Below are 22642 nucleotides of genomic sequence, written 5' to 3'. Positions count from 1 at the left end.
TTTTGTAACTTTGAAGTAGCATATGAAATAATAAATGTTTATCATTGAAATAACTGGTGTATATGTTTAAGATAGTAAAAGCACTTAAGAAATTTAATATGTTACATCATGTTTTTCCCTAATATTTAAGGATATTTGTGTTTTAAATCCACATCTGAATGTTTAAGATAAACTTATTTATAAAATTAACACATTTTGATTTATTAATAATTTGTTAGTTGTGTAAGTAGTGTTTAAATGTTTACATTAAAAAATTTAACAGACATAAGTTATTGAATTGAAAATGGAAATATTTAAAATTAGTAGCAAGTGTTCTGTTTCTCATACAAAGAAGCCCGGGCATGATAGATCCCAGCTACATAATTCTCTCCTCTCTATCCAGCCTTATTACGCTGGAACATACTTACAATTCTTTAATTTGACGGCACATGGAGTCCATTGATCTCACTAATTTATGCTGCCCATCACCCCCTTCATATTCTCACATCTCCTCTTCCTGGCTTAGAGTCCATGGTCCATCACCATACTCTCTCCTTTGCAAACATGCACCATTTCCTTAGTTTCTTTCAACACATACTAAACTCAAAACACAGGTCCAAATTAACCCAATTTTTTGCCTACTCCATGGCTTACCACACCTAGCTGACTAGTCATACTTTAAATTTATGACTAAAATTTCAAAAGCAGGACTTCAGTGTTGCTCAGCAGTTCTAGAAAATTCACACTTTCTCATAACAACTTTATAATTTCTTCTCTTCTTCTAGTCTCCAATATCCTCTCCTCCATTCCCCACTTCAGCTGATGACCTTGGTTTTTATTTCACTGGGAAAGTAGAAGCAATCGGAAAAGACTAGCTCATCTTCCCACCAGCAAATCTGGTAGGTATTCATTTATGTAGCCATAAATTCTGCTTTCTTCCTATTGTTAGGGATGACACCACTTCCATTTATTTATTGGATTGTATCCTCTCTTGCCTGTTCAAGGACTTTGCTCCTGAAATTATCTGCTTTTCCTTCTAAAATTACCTGACGTTCTTTCCAGTAGTATAAAAATGCACTGTTTTTTTCACAATGAAGAAAAATACCGGAGGAGGAGCCAAGATGGCCGAATAGGAACAGCTCCGGTCTACAGCTCCCAGTGTGAGCGACCCAGAAGACGGGTGATTTCTGCATTTCCATCTGAGGTACCGTGTTCATCTCACTAGGGAGTGCCAGACAGCGGGTGCAGGTCAGTGGGTGAGCGCACCGTGCGCCAGCCGAAGCAGGGGCGAGGCATTGCCTCACTCAGGAAGCCCAAGGGGTCAGGGAGTTCCCTTTCCAGGGGTGACAGACGGCACCTGGAAAATCGGGCCACTCCCACCCGAATACTGTGCTTTTCCGACGGGCTTAGGAAACGGTGCCCCAGGAGATTATAGCCCGCACCTGGCTCAGAGGGTCCTACGCCCACGGAGTCTCGCTGATTGCTAGCACAGCAGTCTGAGATCAAACAGCAAGTCGGCAGCAAGGCTGGGGTAGGGGCGCCCGCCATTGCCCAGGCTCGCTTAGGTAAACAAAGCAGCCAGGAAGCTTGAACTGGGTGGAGCCCACCACAGCTCAAGGAGGCCTGCCTGCCTCTGTAGGCTCCACCTCTGGGGGCAGGGCACAGACAAACAAAAAGATAGCAGTAACCTCTGCAGACTTAAATGTCCCTGTCTGACAGCTTTGAGGAGAGCAGTGGTTCTCCCAGCACGCAGCTGGAGATCTGAGAACGGGCAGACTGCCTCCTCAAGTGGGTCCCTGACCCCTGACCCTCAAGCAGCCTAACTGGGAGGCACCCCCCAGCAGGGGCAGACTGACACCTCACACGGCCGGCCAGGTACTCCAACAGACCTGCAGCTGAAGGTCCTGTCTGTTAGAAGGAAAACTAACAGAAAGGACATCCACACCAAAAACCCATCTGTACATCACCATCATCAAAGACCAAAAGTAGATAAAACCACAAAGATGGGGAAAAAACAGAGCAGAAAAACGGGAAACTCTAAAAAGCAGAGTACCTCTCCTCCTCCAAAGGAACGCAGTTCCTCACCAGCAACGGAACAAAGCTGGACGGAGAATGACTTTGACGAGCTGAGAGAAGAAGGCTTCAGACGATCAAATTACTCCGAGCTATGGGAGGATATTCAAACCAAAGGCAAAGAAGTTGAAAACTTTGAAAAAAATTTAGAAGAATGTATAATTAGAATAACCAATACAGAGAAGTGCTTAAAGGAGCTGATGGAGCTGAAAACCAAGGCTAGAGAACTACGTGAAGAATGCAGAAGCCTCAGGAGCTGATGTGATCAAATGGAAGAAAGGGTGTCAGCCCTGGAAGATGAAATGAATGAAATGAAGCGAGAAGGGAAGTTTAGAGAAAAAAGAATAAAAAGAAACGAGCAAAGCCTCCAAGAAATGTGGGACTATGTGAAAAGACCAAATCTACGTCTGATTGGTGTACCTGAAAGTGATGGGGAGAATGGAAACAAGTTGGAAAACACTCTGCAGAATATTATCCAGGAGAACTTCCCCAATCTAGCAAGGCAGGCCAACATTCAGATTCAGGAAATACAGAGAATGCCACAAAGATACTCCTCGAGAAGAGCAACTCCAAGACACATAATTGTCAGATTCACCAAAGTTGAAATGAAGGAAAAAATGTTAAGGGCAGCCAGAGAGAAAAGTCGGGTTACCATCAAAGGGAAGCCCATCAGACTAACAGTGGATCTCTCGGCAGAAACCCTACAAGCCAGAAGAGAGTGGGGGCCAATATTCAACATTCTGAAAGAAAAGAATTTTCAACGCAGAATTTCATATCCAGCCAAACTAAGCTTCATAAGTGAACGAGAAATAAAATACTTTACAGACAAGCAAATGCTGAGAGATTTTGTCACCACCAGGCCTGCCCTAAAAGAACTCGTGAAGGAAGGGCTAAACATGGAAAGGCACAACCGGTACCAGCCACTGCAAAATCATGCCAAAATGTAAAGACCATCGAGACTAGGAAGAGACTGCATCAACTAATGAGCAAAATAACCAGCTAACATCATAATGACAGGATCAAATTCACACATAACAATATTAACTTTAAATGTAAATAGACTAAATGCTCCAATTAAAAGACACAGACTGGCAAATTGGATAAAGACTCAAGACCCATCAGTGTGCTGTATTCAGGAAACCCATCTCACGTGCAGAGACACACATAGGCTCAAAATAAAAGGATGGAGGAAGATCTACCAAGCAAATGGAAAACAAAAAAAGGCAGGGGTTGCAATCCTAGTCTCTGATAAAACAGACTTTAAACCAACAAAGATCAAAAGAGACAAAGAAGGCCATTATATAATGGTAAAGGGATTAATTCAACAAGAAGAGCTAACTATCCTAAATATATATGCACCCAATACAGGAGCACCCAGATTCATAAAGCAAGTCCTGAGTGACATACAAAGAGACTTAGACTCCCACACATTAATAATGGGAGACTTTAACACCCCACTGTCAACATTAGACAGATCAACGAGACAGAAAGTCAACAAGGATACTCAGGAATTGAACTCAGCTCTGCACCAAGCGGACCTAATAGACATCTACAGAACTCTCCACCCCAAATCAACAGAATATACATTTTTTCCAGCACCACACCACACCTATTCCAAAATTGACCACATACTTGGAAGTAAAGCTCTCCTCAATAAATGTAAAAGAACAGAAATTATAACAAACTATCTCTCAGATCACAGTGCAATCAAGCTAGAACTCAGGATTAAGAATCTCACTCAAAACCGCTCAACTACATGGAAACTGAACAACCTGCTCCTGAATGACTACTGGGTACATAACGAAATGAAGGCAGAAATAAAGATGTTCTTTGAAACCAACGAGAACCAATACACAACATACCAGAATCTCTGGGATGCATTCAAAGCAGTGTGTAGAGGGAAATTTATAGCACTAAATGCCCACAAAAGAAAGCAGGAAAGATCCAAAATTGACACCCTAACATCACAATTAAAAGAACTAGAAAAGCAAGAGCAAACACATTCAAAAGCTAGCAGAAGGCAAGAAGTAACTAAAATCAGAGCAGAACTGAAGGAAATAGAGACACAAAAAACCCTTCAAAAAATAAATGAATCCAGGAGCTGGTTTTTTGAAAGGATCAACAAAATTGATAGACCGCTAGCAAGATTAATAAAGAAAAAAAGAGAGAAGAATCAAATAGATGCAATAAAAAATGATAAAGGGGATATCACCACCGATCCCACAGAAATACAAACTACCATCAGAGAATATTACAAACAACTCTACGCAAATAAACTAGAAAATCTAGAAGAAATGGATAAATTCCTCAACACATACACACTCCCAAGACTAAACCAGGAAGAAGTTGAATCTCTGAATAGACCAATAACAGGAGCTGCAATTGTGGCAATAATCAATAGCTTACCAACCAAAAAAAGTCCAGGACCAGATGGGTTCACAGCCGAATTCTACCAGAGGTACAAGGAGGAGCTGGTACCATTCCTTCTGAAACTATTCCAATCAATAGAAAAAGAGGGAATCCTCCCTAACTCATTTTATGAGGCCAGCATCATCCTGATACCAAAGCCTGGCAGAGACACAACAAAAAAAGAGAATTTTAGACCAATATCCTTGATGAACATTGATGCAAAAATCCTCAATAAAATACTGGCAAACAGAATCCAGCAGCACATCAAAAAGCTTATCCACCATGATCAAGTGGGCTTCATCCCTGGGATGCAAGGCTGGTTCAATATACGCAAATCAATAAATGTAATCCAGCATATAAACAGAACCAAAGACAAAAACCACATGATTATCTCAATAGATGCAGAAAAGGCCTTTGACAAAATTCAACAACACTTCATGCTAAAAACTCTCAAGAAATTAGGTATTGATGGGTCGTATCTCAAAATAATAAGACCTATCTATGACAAACCCACAGCCAATATCATACTGAATGGGCAAAAACTGGAAGCATTCCCTTTGAAAACTGGCACAAGACAGGGATGCCCTCTCTCACCACTTCTATTCAACATAGTGTTGGAAGTTCTGGCCAGGGCAATCAGGCAGGAGAAGGAAATCAAGGGTATTCAATTAGGAAAAGAGGAAGTCAAATTGTCCCTGTTTGCAGATGACATGATAGTATATCTAGAAAACCCCATTGTCTCAGCCCAAAATCTCCTTAAGCTGATAAGCAACTTCAGCAAAGTCTCAGGATACAAAATCAATGTACAAAAATCACAAGCATTCTTATACATCAATAACAGACAAACAGAGAGCTAAATCATGAGTGAACTCCCATTCACAATTGCTTCAAAGAGAATAAAATACCTAGGAATCCAACTTACAAGGGATGTGAAGGACCTCTTCAAGGAGAACTACAAACCACTGCTCAAGGAAATAAAAGAGGATACAAACAAATGGAAGAACATTTCATGCTCATGGGTAGGAAGAATCAATATCATGAAAATGGCCATCCTTCCCAAGGTAATTTACAGATTCAATGCCATCCCCATCAAGCTACCAATGACTTTCTTCACAGAATTGGAAAAAACTACTTTAAAGTTCATATGGAACCAAAAAAGAGCCCGCATCGCCAAGTCAATCCTAAGCCAAAAGAACAAAGCTGGAGGCATCACACTACCTGACTTCAAACTATACTACAAGGCTACAGTAACCAAAACAGCATGGTACTGGTACCAAAACAGAGATATACATCAATGGAACAGAACAGAGCCGTCAGAAATAATACCACATATCTACAACTATCTGATCTTTGACAAACCTGAGAAAAACAAGAAATGGGGAAAGGATTCCCTATTTAATAAATGGTGCTGGGAAAACTGGCTAGCCATATGCAGAAAGCTGAAACTGGATCCCTTCCTTACACCTTATACAAAAATCAATTCAAGATGGATTAAAGACTTAAATGTTAGACCTAAAACCATAAAAACCCTAGAAGAAAACCTAGGCATTACCATTCAGGACATAGGCATGGGCAAGGACTTCATGTCTAAAACACCAAAAGCAATGGCAACAAAAGCCAAAATTGACAAATGGGATCTAATTAAACTCAAGAGCTTCTGCACAGCAAAGGAAACTACCATCAGAGTGAACAGGCAACCTACAAAATGGGAGAAAATTTTCGCAACCTACTCATCTGACAAAGGGCTAATATCCAGAATCTACAATGAACTCCAACAAATTTACAAGAAAAAAACAAACAACCCCATCAAAAAGTGGGTGAAGGGCATGAACAGATACTTCTCAAAAGAAGACATTTATGCAGCCAAAAAACAAATGAAAAAATGCTCACCGTCACTGGCCATCAGAGAAATGCAAATCAAAACCACAATAAGATACTATCTCACACCAGTTAGAATGGCAATCATTAAAAAGTCAGGAAACAACAGGTGCTGGAGAGGATGTGGAGAAATAGGAACACTTTTACACTGTTGGTGGGACTGTAAACTAGTTCAATCATTGTTGAAGTCAGTGTGGCGATTCCTCAGGGATCTAGAACTAGAAATTCCATTCGACCCAGCCATCCCATTACTGGGTATATACCCAAAGGACTATAAATCATGCTGCTATAAAGACACATGCACATGTATGTTTATTGTGGCATTATTCACAATAGCAAAGACTTGGAACCAACCCAAATGTCCAACAGTGATAGACTGGATTAAGAAAATGTGGCACATATATACCATGGAATACTATGCAGCCATAAAAAATGATGAGTTCATGTCCTTTGTAGGGACATGGATGAAATTGGAAATCATCATTCTCAGTAAACTATCGCAAGAACAGAAAACCAAACACCGCATATTCTCACTCATAGGTGGGAATTGAACAATGAGAAGACATGGACACAGGAAGGGGAACATCACACTTCGGGGACTGTTGTGGGGTGGGGGGAGGGGGGAGGGATAGCATTGGGAGATATACCTAATGCTAGATGACGAGTTAGTGGGTGCAGCGCACCAGCATGGCACATGTATACATATGTAACTTACCTGCACATTGCGCACATGTACCATAAAACCTAAAGTATACTACTACTAATAATAATAAAAAAAAGAAAAATACCACCACCCTTATTGACTCCAAATCCTCCTCCCAGCTAAATTTTTCTGTTTTGCTTTTCAGCAAAACTCATCATTAGAGTTTTCTCTACTAGCTTTTTTTTTCTTATTAACATTCACTCTTTCCATTCGTTTAACCCAAATCACTTCACTGGAAGGGCTCCTGTCAAGGTCTACTGGGCACCTCCAGGAAACTTTTTTGCTCCTATGGGAGTGATTCTGGAAGCACCTCTATCTTCCCCTCAATGTTGCCAGTAAGAAACTGCTGTAGCCAATTTGCCCCATGTCTGAGGATATATATCCATTGAAAAGGGAAATTAGAAAAAGGAGAACTCAAGGGAAATGGCTCGGGTCACAGCTTAAGTCAGCCTGCACCCTGCTCTGCCTCTGTGCTTAATTCATTTTTCATTCAATGATGTTTACTGAGCACCTCCTATAAGGCACTGTTCAAGGTGCTGAGACAGCTGTGAACAAAAGGTGAAGTCTATTTTCATGAAGCTTACATGACAGTGGAAAGGACAGATGATTCTGAACAATAATTTAAGAAATGTAACTGAGTTAAGGCTAGGGGAAATGAAGCAAAATTAGGGTGGTAAAAGCTAGAGTAACATGCATGGGGATTTTTATGGCAGCAAACCTCTACTCTCCTTATTTTCCTGAATAGTATCACTTTTCCATAGCTAAAGTGTGATTGATAATTAAGATGGCATTTGTCCTCATTCAGTCAGGAGCATTCTTGATGCTCATGGAACTGACTTTGTTGAGCTGCACTGACAGTATTGCAGGGCGTTGGATATCTGAATAACATCCTCTTCTAGGAATGCAGAAGGAGACTTAAATATTAAGTTTATTTATTTAATGTTAAAGATCATGGAACAAAATATGAATATCCAGATATCTTTTACTGCTAAAGAAGCTTCTGCTGCCTAGTGTTCTCATGAGGGTCTTCTGTTGTTAGAGGGTTGTTTTAGTGGTTGTTTACTTCCTTACTGACAAAATAGGGAACCTGTGGATAAATTATAATAAAATTTTATATCAGTGATTGTACTATTTGAAATAATCTCCTAATTTGGTCTAATTTCCAACATTCTTGCTGGACTTAGATCCAATTTCCAAACAGCCGCTCAAGCAGTCTTTCTAAAAGGCAAACATGTCCACTTTCCCCACTATGTACATACCTTTAGTGAGCTCCCCATTGCCTACAGAAAACCATCTGAAACCACAGTAAGAGATACTAAGCCTTCACAACCTGGTTTGTACCTACTCTTTTAGCCTTTTAAAATCATTTCCTCATTTATTAGTTTATTATACATCTGTTTGGTGCCAAGCTGTGTTCTAGGTGCCAGACATACAACAACGAGCAAAACATAGATAGATGGAATACCTTATTAGATCAGTGAATTTGTAGGAAAAAAACTGGGCATCCAAAGTCCAGTTCCTTCTCTTTCTCTAGTGGTCTAGTGCTGCCATGATTAGGAGGCCAAATTCTGGAATTCACATTTGGAAAGCCTAGTATCCTATAGATATAGGCAATCTACTTCAATAACCACTTTATCAGTAATAAAGGTGATATTTAATCTCACATTCCCTACTCTGTCTGCCTTTTAAATAGTTCCAAATTCATGTGGAGAAGAAGGGTACCATTTACTGGACCTGTTTAAATTTCTAACACCAGCAATTTCACTCATAAAAGCTCAGTACAAAGGCTATGACTACTCTGATTTAGATAGATTTAGGTATAAATACACTTGAAAGTATGAGAATTCCATCTATTTTTATCACTTTTATATTCATCCTGAAATATGTGTATATGTATATCTGTTCGTCTATTACTGCCAAGTCTTTAAAAGTCATCCACAGTGGACTGTAGGTGAAATTAACATAGGTTGTAGAGCCACACAAAGTGCCTTAGGCTTACTATTTTATTACTCTAGTACTAAGTGTGAATATATTTTCTTCTACATCTTTTTAATTATTTTGAACACCACTAGTCTCTAGGATTTATTTACATGGATGATTATACATTAAAATTAAGCCTGCAATAAAAATTGGATTGAAAATTTTAATCTTCTAGGCAAAGAATAGAGTTGTTTGGCATCTCACACAAGTCAACAAAAAAATAGAAAAGCATCTGTTTAATGAGGATTTGCTAATTTTTAAATAATTAGATTCCAAACTGCTACCTCCACACCAAAAAAAAGCCCTGCTCTCATTAAGAGGATAGCACATACCAATGTCTATGGGAGTTTCATAAATATCAGCCCTTCCAGTTCGTCACAACTTAGTGGTTTCAATAATGAGAAAATCATGCTTGAGCAAAAAGAGTTATTTACAAATGCAAATTAGCCTCCAAAATGAGCTTTTCTGAGGATAAATTTTACTACTTCTCTAAGAGAATTTATATTAGCCATTTGACTTGTGTCCACTGATTATGTTCTAATACTTCCCTAAAAATACAAAATGTAAACTTCACTTGGTATAACTTGTGTTGAATTTTAATAACTTCATTCTTTGTTCATCACACACACAAATTTTTTTATAGAATACTATATCAAAGACAGAGATTTTCATTCCACTTTTAACATCAGTCATTATGTATTTAATTATTTTTATTTGCTCTCCTATCAAAAAGACAGTGGACAGTTTCAAAAAAATAAGTATAGTAACTTTCCTGACTACTTTAGGCAATCACTAAAGTGAATATATTTGACATTAAATTTAGAGACTCCATAACGTAATTATATTTGTAATGTGAGGATATGAATTCATCATTTGGAAAGCCTGAATGATTAAGTTAACTAGTCAACCAATCAAAAATATTCATTCTTTTTAATAGGGAGAACCTCTGGCTGAGTCCAAGTTAGCAATAATATTTTGATCCTTGGATTAAAAATGAAGCCACATGTAGTAGTGAAAATATAGCTATCATTTATTGAGACTGTTATGTGCCAGGCATATACCAGATGCTCAGTGTATGTCATCTCATACAATTTAATCCCTACAATAATAGCTGGGGTAGATAGCATTACAATTACACAGTTTTACAAGTGTGCAAACTGAGTCTCAGAGAGTTTCGCTTAACTAAGATCACATAGCTTGTAGGTAGCAGAGCTGGGATTTAAACTTAGGGAAATCCTAAGTTTAAATGAAATGCTGTCCTTTGTCTCTACACTATGAAATATTTCAGATGATGATCTATTTATGCCAAAGTCATTTTGTGAACTGGTTGGCCAGGTATGGGGCAGTGGTTTAGAGCACAGCCAGCCATTCAGTCTCAGGGTGGATTTTAAGATCTTTTCCTTCATTAATATCATAAACTAAGTAATTGGACTAACTTGTCAAAGATATCCTTTATGTGAATGTAAATTTGACATAAAAACATAAACTTAACTCAGGTTTTTACAGATATCCTAAATATCTGAAGCAATCATGACCATTTATCATTGAACTAAGCTGTTCATACAAGCTGTACAGGTTGCTAATCTTATACAGGCATAGTTTAAGATCAATGCTTTATGGATAGAGAGGAAAATGAAGTGACAGCAAGACAAATAATCCACCCCTTCTCGACCAAAGATTCTTTCACATAGAATTTCTTGACATTAACAAGGAATAATACCAGAAGTGATATCAGCAAGATGGTGGAATAGGAGGTCCCAGGCTTCACTCTCTCTCACAGAAGATCAAGTAGCAATTATCCATGGAACAACGCACCTGGTGAAACCTCAGCATGTAAAAATCAACCTGAATTACCTGTGTGTTCCACAAAACTAAATAAAAACTTTCATTGAAAGGATAGGAGAAATGATCTCACTTTAACCACATTACTATTCCTCTTCCTCCAAGTTGGCACAATGCCACACAGAGAGGATTCTCCAGGACCCATGGTTTCTACAGTGGGAAAAGAGATCCAAGTAAGTGGACATCCAGCTTCCCCAGCATTCTGAGATGCCTACCAGGAAGCTCACTTTGCTTTCACCTCATGGGGAACGGGGAACATACAGAAAAACTGCACAGCTAGACTCCCTGGGGTTAAGGAAAAAACAAAGCAATAGAGAGAGGCCACAGAGAGCAATGTGTCAATTTTGGTGAAAGCACAGTGTACCTGACAGCAGTGTTGCTCAATAAAAGGTACCAAGTAACAGCATAGCTCATCCACAAAACCAAGTTGGTGACCCCAGAAAAGGTGAGAAGTGCTACATTGCTTGAATTCCTGGATGGTCAGCCTCTATAGCCAGCATTATACTCTACCCAAAATCGTTATCCAGGGAGGGAGAAAATTCCTGCAGTGAATTTCCAAACAAGTAGTATCTAGATAGGCCACATCTGAAAGCTTAATCAGTATTCCCCGCAACCTCAAAGCTCAACCCTAGACCCTGTCCAGGGAGGGAGGAAAATCTCAATTGTACATTTCTACTGAGCATAGCAGTTGGCCCATCCATCCCTATTTACTTAACCTCAAGGCTCCTCCTGCAACCCTGTGCAGCTTCTCAACTCAAATGACAGTACCTTATAGCTTGAGAACACACTCTGTAACCTAGCTCAAATTCAGAGCAAATGTATCATCCAAGCCATCTAGAGAACCTGAAAGAAAGTTTTGCTTGCCAGTCCATCTAGAATCACAGGCTAGACTAACTAGTGAAGGTCTATCCTTGCCAAAGGAAATCTCCTAAAAAAGTTGGAAAAAGTGGCTATCCCTGCAAATGTGTAAACACCAAGGCAAGGACACAAGGATTACAAAGACTTAGGAAATCATGACACCTACAAAAAGATTAACAAAGCTCCAACAATAAACCCCAAAGAAAGGGAGATCTATGACATGACAGAAATAAAATTCAGAATAATCTTCTTTTAAAAAGTTCAATGAACTTCAAGAATATTCAAATAAAAAATTAAATACAACTTGGATAACAATACATGAACAACATGAGAAGTTTGACAAACAAAAGAAAATAAAAAATAAACAAGAATTTTATAGTTAAAGAATACAATGATTAACCTAAAGAGTATAATAGAAAGCTTCAACAGCCAGCTCAATCAAGCTGAAGAAAGAATCAGTGAATTCAAAGGTAGAATATGTAAAATTACCCAAGAGAGGAGGGAAGAAAAGAAACACAAAGAAGAAAGGAAGAAAACCTATGGGAATTATGGAATACTATCAAGAGACCTAATCCACACAAAATTGGCATTCCAGAAGGAAAAGAAAAAGAATGAGGGCCAGAAAGCATATTTAAAGAAATAATATATAAAAGCATCCCTAATCTGAAGAAAGAAGACAAAATTCAAGTACATGAAGGTAAGAAGTCACCTGTGAAATTCAACCCAAAGAGTTCACCAAGATATATAATAATCACACTACCAAAAATCAAAGACAAAGAAATCCTGAAAGCAGCAAGAATTAAGAAATACATCACACACAAAGATGTGATACATCTGTCAGTGGATGTCTTAGTAGAAACCAGGAGAGAGTTTGATAATACATTCAAAGTGTTGAAGGGGGAAAAAACCTGCAAAGCAAGAATCCTTTACCCAGCCAACTTATATTTGAAAAATAAAAACATTTCCAGACAAACAAAAGCTAAGGGAGATTATCACCATAAGGCCTGCCTTACAGGAATTGTGAGAGAGTTATTTAACCCTTTTCCCATTTGCCCTAAGAACACTGTCCAGTGGTGTTTATGGCTACAGCATTTACCCTGAGATAACTTTGCCACAAAATATCTCACTTTTATTCTTATTTTCACATTGCCCTAGCGTATCGACTTTGGAAAAAAAAAGACGTCATTCTGTTTATAGAATTCTGTTTTCAGTAGTGATATTTCCATTTATAAAATGTAATAATTCTAGATAATTGAAAATGTCAAATCCTAGAAAATGTAGCATTCCTACAAGTGATGTTAACATTGCTCTCAAACAGTTGTTGGCTGAAGATTCATTTGATAAATGTGATTTTTCCAAATAGTTGATTCTGATTATTTAGATGATTCTGATATAGTTCTGTTTAGAAATAATTCCAAGAACAGTTTTTATATTTTATTTTTACATTGAAAATCAGTCAGATTTGCTTCAGCCTCAAAGAATGTGTTTATGTAAAATTAAATGAGTGCTTGCAATGAGTTGCACTTTTTTTTTAAATGGGAAAAGGCTTAAACTGAAATGAAAGGCTGCTAATTAATAGAATAAACTTACAAAAGCACAGAACCCAATGGTATAAGTGATAAAGAGCAATATTCAGAATGCACTTAAAGTGTAATTGTGGTATGTAAAGTAATTTTATCTCCAGTTCAAGGGTGAAAATACATTAATGAAAACTATAACTGAAATAAATTTTCAACAGATATATATTATAAAATGATGTAAATTCAACCATCAAAAATGTAAAATTTGAAAAGTGTGCAAAAGTGTAGCATTGTTGTATATAATTAAACTTAAGCTGTTATCAGATTGAAATAGACTAAGTGTACAATGTTCAATGTAAGCCTTATGGTAACCATAAAGCAAAATTCCATAGATACACAGAACAAAAATGTAAAATATTCAAACCATACCACTACAGAAAACCATCAAACCACAAAAGGAGACAGAAAGAAAGGAAGAAAGAAGGTATTTACAAAACAACCAGAATACAATTTTTTAAATGGCAGTAGTGAGTTCTTTGCTATCAATAATTACCTTAAATAAAAAAGAATTAAATTCTCCAGTCAAAAGACATGATGTGAATGAATGGATAAAATGTAACAAAAGATCCAATTATGTTACCTATAAGGGATTCACTTCACTTTTAAGGACACACATAGACAAAGTGAAGGGATGAAAAAAGATATTCCATGCAAATGGAAATTAAAAGAGCAGAAGTCGTGACACATATCAGACAAAATAGACCTTAAGTCAAAAACTGAAAAAAAAGACAAAGAAGGTCATTATATAATGATAAAGGAGTCAACATCAAAAGGACATAACAATTGTAAACATACATGTGCCCAACAGTGGAGCACCTGATACGTAAGAAAAACATTAAAGGATCTGAAGGGAGAGATAGATTACAATACAATAAAAGTAGGGGACTTTATTACACCACTTTCAATATTGAATAGATCATTAAGAAAGAAAACTAATGATGAAACCCTGGACTTGGAATACACTTTAGATTAAATGAACCTAACAGACACACATGGAACATTCCATCCAACAACATAATACACATTCTTCTCAAGAGCACACAAATATTTCTCCAGGAGAATTTATAAGTTAGGCTACAATACAAGTCTTATCAAATTTAAGAATATTAAAATCATATCAAATATCTTTTTCAACCACAATAATATAAAACTATAAATCAATAACAGGAGGATTTTCAGAAGATTAGCAAATACATGAAAATTAAGTAATATGCTCTTGAACAACAAATGAGTCAATGAAGAAATTAAAAGGGAAATTTAAAAATATGTTGAGACAAACAGAAATGAAGACATAACATCCCAAAACTTACAAGATGCAGCAAAAGTGGTTCTAAGAGGAAAGTTAATAGCAATAAATGTCTATGTCAAAAAAGAAGAAAGGTCTCAAAGAAACAACTTAACATTATGCCTCAAGGAAACAGAAAAAAGAACTGCCTACACCCAATGTTAGCAAAAGGAAGGAGACAATAAGGATCAGAAAAATCATACAAAAGATCAATCAAATTGAGAGTTCGTTTGTGAAAAGATAAACAAAATTGACAACTTTTAGCTAGACTAACAAAAGAAAAAAGACTCAAAGTCAGAAATGTAAGTGGAGACATAACTGACACTACAGAAATACAAAGAATTATAAGAGATTTTTATGGACAATTATATGCCCCCAAATTTCATGATCTAGGAGAACTGGATAAATACCTGGAAACATACAACCTGTCCAGACTAAGTAATTAAGAAATAGAAAATCTGAACAGAGCAATAACAAGTGAATAAGTAATAAATAAATAAATAAATAAGTTTCCTGTTAAAGAAAAGCACAGGACCTGATGGATTAACTGCTGAATTCTATCACACATTTAAAGAACTACTACCAATCCTCCACAATCTTTTCCACAAAAACAGAAGATGGTGGAATACCTCCAAACTCTTTTTTATGAAGCCAGCGTCACCCTGATACAAAAGCCAGACAAAAACATCACAAGAAAAGAAAGCTACAAGCCAATATCCTTGATAAACATACATGCAAAAATACTCAACAGGATACTAGCAAACTGAATTCAACAACACTTTAAAAGGGTCGTTCACCATAATCTGGGGGATTTATCCCTTGAAGGCAAAGATGGTTCAATGTTTACAAATCAATAAATGTGATACACCACATTAAAAGAATGAAGTACAAAAATAACATAATCATCTCATTAGATGCAGAAAAAGCATTTGAGAAAATTCAACATTCTTTCATGAAAAAAGTACTCAGCAAATTAGGTATATAAAGGATGTACTTCAACCCAAAAGGTTAAAAACATGCAAACACATTTTTAAGTATAAAATTCCAGAACGAAAATAGTCTTGAGAGTGTATTTATTTCCTCACAATATGATCTTGATTTTAAATAACAGCATTTATAGTTTCCTATTCTTGAGTTGTTGAATAGAAGCTTACCTGGGGTAATCAAAATTGGTGAGACAGAAGGAAGCCTCTGGCCTTTGTTTCTATTTAAAAATTAAGCACAAAGGCCACTTTGCAAAGGGTGGCTTTCTATCAGAATAAGCCACTTTATACTCCATCATTTGTGCATTGTACTGTGTAGTATGATGTTGAGCTTATCATTTCAACACTTGTGGTGTGGAAGGAGCTGATAAGAATTTTCCCTTTGATTAATCTTATGTTAAAATGCCTAATTCAGGCAGGGTACAGTGGCTCATGTCTGTAATCTCAGCACTTGGGGAGGCCAAAGTGAGCAGATTACTTGAGCTTGGGTGTTTGAGATCACCTGGACAATAGGGAGAAATCTGATCTCTACAAAAAAATACAAAAATTAGCTGGGCATGGTGGTGCATATGGGTAGTCCCAGCTGCTTGGGAGGCTGAGGTAGGAGTATTACTTGAGCCCAGGAGGTCGAGGCTGTAGTGAGCAGAGATCATGCCACTGAACTTCAGCCTGGGTGATAGAGAAAGACCATGTCTTTAAAAAAGCCTAATTCAAATGATAAACATTCAGCATCTACATTTCACAGTTTCTTAATGAACAAGGAACATTAATAGAAGAATTGTTGGATGTGAACATACTAACAAATAATTAACCTTTAAATATTGTGATCACAAACACCAATAACTATTAAGTATTGATTAAAATGCAATCGAAGATTCATAAATCTAAAAGTTTACCAGAAGACTTTGATACCCTGAAGTATCCGGAGCTATCTGCCCTCTTTAACATCTAAGGTCAGACATGAAATAACTCTCCCACTAATTTCATTTTGTTATTTCCATCAAAATCTTTCCTATATAAATCCCATTTCATTCTCTTTGATTTCTTGTAAATAAACAGAAAAACTCAGTTTGCTTCTGATAAAAATCTCCTTAAATATTTCACAAAGGCATAAATCATCATTTAATTGATCTTTTTTTTTTCTCATGACACCTAAGTTTCATGATCTACAGTTCATTTGAATAATAACCCCAAATACGTGTTTTCACTTTTGTAAGTGATTTATAACTTGCATTGAAGGCCCAGTGGTGTTTAATTTTTCCATTGTTATGCCTCATATCGAGATTAAGAGTCCTATTTCTTTCAATTCTTTTTGAGGAAGGGATAAAAGAAAGAAGGAATGAACATATTGAGTGCTTGTATGTTAAGCATTGTGCTGGATGTTTTCACAATTCCTCCTGCTTAATTGTCCCAACAAATGACTGAAATGGTTATTATTTTCTTCATTTTGTAAGTGAGAAAACAAAGAATTAGAGTTATGTAAGTTGTTGAATATTGCACAGCTATTAAAAAGCAGGGGCTGAATTTCAGGCCTGTAATATCATGAGTTCATAACACGAGTGAAATCCAACTCTTGGAATATGAAATTCCAGATGTAGCTAATACTCATTGCAAAATTAATACCTCCAAAACACCTGTTCAATCCCCCTTGTACTTTCTGGCATTGCACACCTTCTACATTAGTACATATGCTCAGAGAAAAACAACATTGACTTACAATATCAAAACAACTTTATGCAAATATTCTGCTATACACAAGATCCACAATTCAGAAGAGTTTTTAAGGAAAAGAATAGTTTTTGTTGCATGAGATTTCACTGGTAGAGCTAATATTCAGTGAAGTGTGAACAATAGAAAGCACAGACAAGACTTTCAGGAAGAGGTCACTCTTCATAGAGTGTTTAATAGGTGCAAGTGTTTGATTCTGACCTACACATTTTATAGCTTTAACAGGAATTTTTGCATAAATAACTCTGATCATAACATCGTGGGGCTGCATACAATAGTAAACAGGTCCTCCAACCTGGGTTGTGGGTAACTAAAAGATTTTCCAGGGTGGAAGTGGGAAAGGTGGGGGTTGGAAGTATACATTTAGGATAATAGAGAATGGAAAAGGTGAAGTTGGCAAGGGGCACGGCATGAAAAATGGAAATATCATGACCATAGGTAAGGATGACTAACTCATGTTAAAGATGCCCTCAATTATTTGAGGAACACAGCAAAAATTAAATGAAGGGCTTAATAATTCATTTTTTGAAGCCAGAATATAGTGATATAATATCATAACATTTACTAAGAGAAAGCAACATGAAGATTCTGCTTTAGAAACCTTGATTTTTAAAAAGAATGGTGAGATAAAGAGAGAGCACATTTGGGTTGAAACCTTTTAACATAAGCTAGTCTGGCTCTGGAAAAAAAATAATTTCTATCCATTTTTGTATTCAGTTCCTGAAAAGAGGATGCAATTGCACAAGTATTATATGAATTCATAATAGTTACATGTCTAAATAATTTTGTATATTTAAGAGGTAATTACAAGTGTTGCTGGAAGGGCTTTTTGCTTTAATTTTTGAAATATTTATACTTATTGTAAGAAATTTAAGCAATATGAAATAATGCAAAAAGTGAAATTAACCTCTGTACCACTTCCCAGGCCCCTCATGCATAGCTTCAAGAAGTTAACACTGTTAACTCTTTGACAAACATTTGTTATGCAACTAGCTTTATTTTCTACTTAATATTTTTCTTTCCATGTGAGTACAGGCAAGTTCTCATTCTTCTTAACAGCTATGTGACACTCCATAACATGTACCGTAAGTGGATTGTAATATTTACATACCAACTATGTATCAAATATTTTTAACCTCTTAATGAGCCTTTAGGTCATCTCCAATCTAAAGATTGTTTGCTATAGCAAACAATCTTGTATATGAATGGAATTTTGATATGTCATTTAAAAAAATTCTAAGGTGTAATTCTGGTAATTTTTCTTTGGTGCTATTATGAAAGCTAAATTCCTTTGTTTGGGGTTCCATTAATAAACTTAATGGCTGTAGGACAGTCATTTAGGAAATGTGATTAAGTAGCAAGCAAAGGAGGCTTTCAGTGTGAGTGCATGTGAATACTTAATAAATTTCCACATGAGAAATTTTGGAGAATGAACCAGGTAGCTCTGTGACTACGGATTAAAAACCACATTTGGGAATTGTCTGTCAAATACATCAAAGTGTTCTGCATTAGTTACTTACTGGGGTTAGCAGAAGAAATGATTACTGCTGCTTTCTTTTATGTCTTGGATGAAAGGGGAGCATAGAGGTAGATTTTGGTGCCTCTCTCCTTATGCCCTCAAATTTATTTTGTTTGGAATTATGTAGTGCTTGAAAAAGCACATTATTCCATTGAATAATGTTTTAGACTTACACACTGATAACTCAGTATTTTAGTAAAATAAATTTAAAATCTATTTTTAAATGAAAAGGCATAAATATATTTGTTTATGTACATAGATATCTGTAAAAGTGGTTTTTAAGAATCCTAGTACACTACAAGAAAACATTGAGGTCAATCTCCAGGACATTGGTCTGGACAAAAATTTCCTGAGGAATCCTCCACAAGCACAGTCAACCAAAGCAAAAATGGCCTCGGGATCACATGGAGTTAAAAATCTTCTGCACGCAAAGGACACAATCAACAAAGTGAAGAGACAACCCACAGAATGGGAGAAAATATTTCCAAACTACCCTTCTGACAAGAGATTAATAGCCAGAATATGTAAGGAGCTCAAACAACCCTATTGGAAAAAATCGAATAACCTGATTAAAAAATGGGCTAAAGATTTGAGTAGACATTTCTCAAAAGAAGACACACAAATGGCAAACAGGCATATGAAAAGGTGCTCAATGTCATTGATCATTAGAGAAATGTTAAGTCAAAACTACAATGAGGTATCATCTTACCCCAGTTCAAATGGCTTTCATCCAAAAGACATATAATAACAAATGCTGGAGAGGATGTGAAGAAAAGGGAACACTCATGCACGGTTCGTGGGAATGTAAGTTAGTACGAGCACCATGGAAAACAGCTCCAAATGGAGCTTTCTCAAAAAACGAAAAATAGAGCTCCCATATGACCCATCAGTCCCACTGCTGGGTATGTACCCAAATGAAATTAAATCAGTATATTAAAGAGATATCTGCACTCCCATGTTTGGTGTAGCGCTGCTCACTATAGTCAAGATTTGGAAACAACCTAACTGTTCATTAACAGATGAATAGATAAAGAAAATGTTGTACATGTACACAATAGAGTACTATTCAAACATAAAAAAATGAGATTTGCAACAGCATGAATGGAACTGGAGGTCATTATGTTAAGCAGAGTAAGCCAGACACAGAAAGACAAACATTGCATGTTCTTCTTTATTTGTGGGATCTAAAAATCAAAATAATTAAACTCATGGAACTCATGGAACAGAGAGAGTAGAAGGATGGTGAACAGAGGCTGAAAGGGTAGGTAGAGGTGTTGGAAGGAGGTAGGGATGTCTAATGGGTACAAAAAATAGAATGAATGAGTAAGATCTACTATTTGAGAGCACAACAGGGCGACTACAGTCAATAATACATTTTAAAGTGAAATTTTAAAGTGTACATTTTAAAGTGACAAAAAGAGTATAATTAGATTATTCGTGGCATAAAGGATAAATGCTTGAAGGGATGGATGCCCATTCTCCATGATGTGATTATTATATATTGCATGCCTGTATGAAAGCATTTTGTTTATTTCATAAATGTATACACCTGCTATGTACCCACAAAAATTAAAAATTAACAAGAAAGATTCCTAGCATTCTAGAACTGGAAAAAAAAAATTGTGAGGGTCATTTAGTCCATATACTATGGAGAAAATGAAGTCCCGAAAGGCTAAGATAGTTGCCTCAGGTTGTACAGTCAGTGTATAGCACAGGTTGCACCAGAATCCAGACACATGTACCCAGTCTAGTGTCTTTTTCATCATTCCATTTGCATGAAAAGAATAATTGATAAAAATAAACAAATTGACCGTTGTTAGTTTCTTTGCACTCACAGAGCCAGACATGAAGGGGAGTTGATCGATCTTTGGTTTATGTAATCAATGATGACAAACTCTGAGTCTAGTATTGGGCCTGTATGGTCCTGATTTGTGACTGACTGAAGAGGCTACTCTACCTATCCTGCACTCCACATCGACACTCCCACCCAGGGCAAAATGCAGCTGCAAAATGCCAATGTCTTGTATCCATTGTTGGGCTCAAGCAGAATTAGCAGCTGCCCAAATAATTAACTATTTATTAACAAGCAGGCTGTATGGAAGATTACTTAAGGAGAAATAAAGCCTGAGCCATTGTGACCCTTATTATTGCTGAGGGTGACTCTACTCTGTAAGATGTTCTGTCCATAAGATAGATAATTTGGAAATACCAAGAGAAATCCAAAGTAATTGTGCTTTAAAACAATAAAAACAGATTATTTAACAAGGCAAGTAATCCTATAGGCCATCATGATTTTTCCTGAATCCCTTATTTAATTCCTAGGTCTTTCTCCTCAGCTTGAGGTGATAGATTTTCACATTACTCCAGTGCCCACTCTGACACGCAAATAACAATTGAAAGCAGGACCTAAGGTATTCAGAGTAGTATTTCTTAACTCATATCAAACTTCATCCTCCACTATCTAATGTATCCACTGTCAATCCCAAAAATGAGGAGATGATGGAGAAAACAAGAGACAAAGTACATAAAATCCCTATTCTGGGAAAAGACAGTAACATTTCTATTTAGCTAGAGAAACCTTACTCGTTCTTCAACGTGCAATTCAAATGTTATCTCCTCAGTAATAAATCTTTGACTTCTCTTTTATCAATCACTTCTACACTATGGTTTCCATTATATTTGTATGTACATTAGGGTCCTGTTACATTTTATAAAAACCGTATGGTTCTCTATCTCCCATAATTATGAATTTCTTGAGGACATAAAATTGTGTCTATCAATGTTTGCCCATAGCTTATTACACAGCAGGTAATGAGCAAGTGTGTGTTAAATTTCTACAATCCCCTTTGTGTCATCTGATTCGGTCAGAAAGTATAATTATCCTGATTAAAGCGAAAATATATGTTCTCTACATAAAGAGGCAACGTTAATTAAAAAAAACACACAATAAAATGCACTTAACACCTGATTTGCAGTAACAGGTTTTCATTTTTCTTTAATAATTCACACAGCACTTACCATGTCTCAGGGTCATCATTATAAATGTCAGTTGCTGCTCTGGAATATGTCCACACATGCCAGTTAATGCAAATCTCTGGCAAATAGAATGTCAGATAAACCACCTGTCTCTTTATTTGTTCTGCCTTCTACCAGACATCACTTAAGCACCCACTTTGACAATGATTAGGGGTACCCATGACTGATCCATATGTTCTATCAATTCTTGTTTCTAAGAATCAGGATTGGATGTCTGCAGGATTTTTTTATCTTTCTCACTTAATATACAGCATTCCTCAGTGCGCGCGCGTGCACGCGCGCACACACACACACACACACATTCACTCACACATTCCCTATCACATTTTAATATCCATATTCAGCTCCGTGGGCACTCGTCATGTAAAAATGAATGTGAAATGAGTCAAATCAAACCAATAGCACTCAGCTTATACAGTTTTTTAAAAATCTGATGTTTATTCAAGCACTGTCTCTGGTAATTCTCAGAAGATGTTAAAGTATATCCAATTACTAAGGTCATCTATGCAAACAGTAGAGCAATCATCTGATTTGGGGTCAATAAGGAATAGCAATCATAAAGGATTCAAAATTTCAGATCTCCATCATTCTGGATTTGACTTCCAAAATGGAAGAAAAGCTAGTTTTATAATACAAAATTATAAGACAAAAAATTTGGAGAGGTCTTCTGACTTACAAAAAAAAAAAAAAAAAAAGCAAGCCAGCTGAACCTTACCTTGCCAGGCATTTGGTAACTGTTGAGGATAACATTTCAATAATTAAATAAACAACTCTAATTCTTCAGAAAAA

Source organism: Pongo abelii, chromosome 5 (assembly GCF_028885655.2).
Source record: "Pongo abelii isolate AG06213 chromosome 5, NHGRI_mPonAbe1-v2.0_pri, whole genome shotgun sequence".
In the NCBI taxonomy this organism is placed as follows: Eukaryota; Metazoa; Chordata; class Mammalia; order Primates; family Hominidae; genus Pongo; species Pongo abelii.
Note: the sequence above shows the minus strand (reverse complement) of the source record.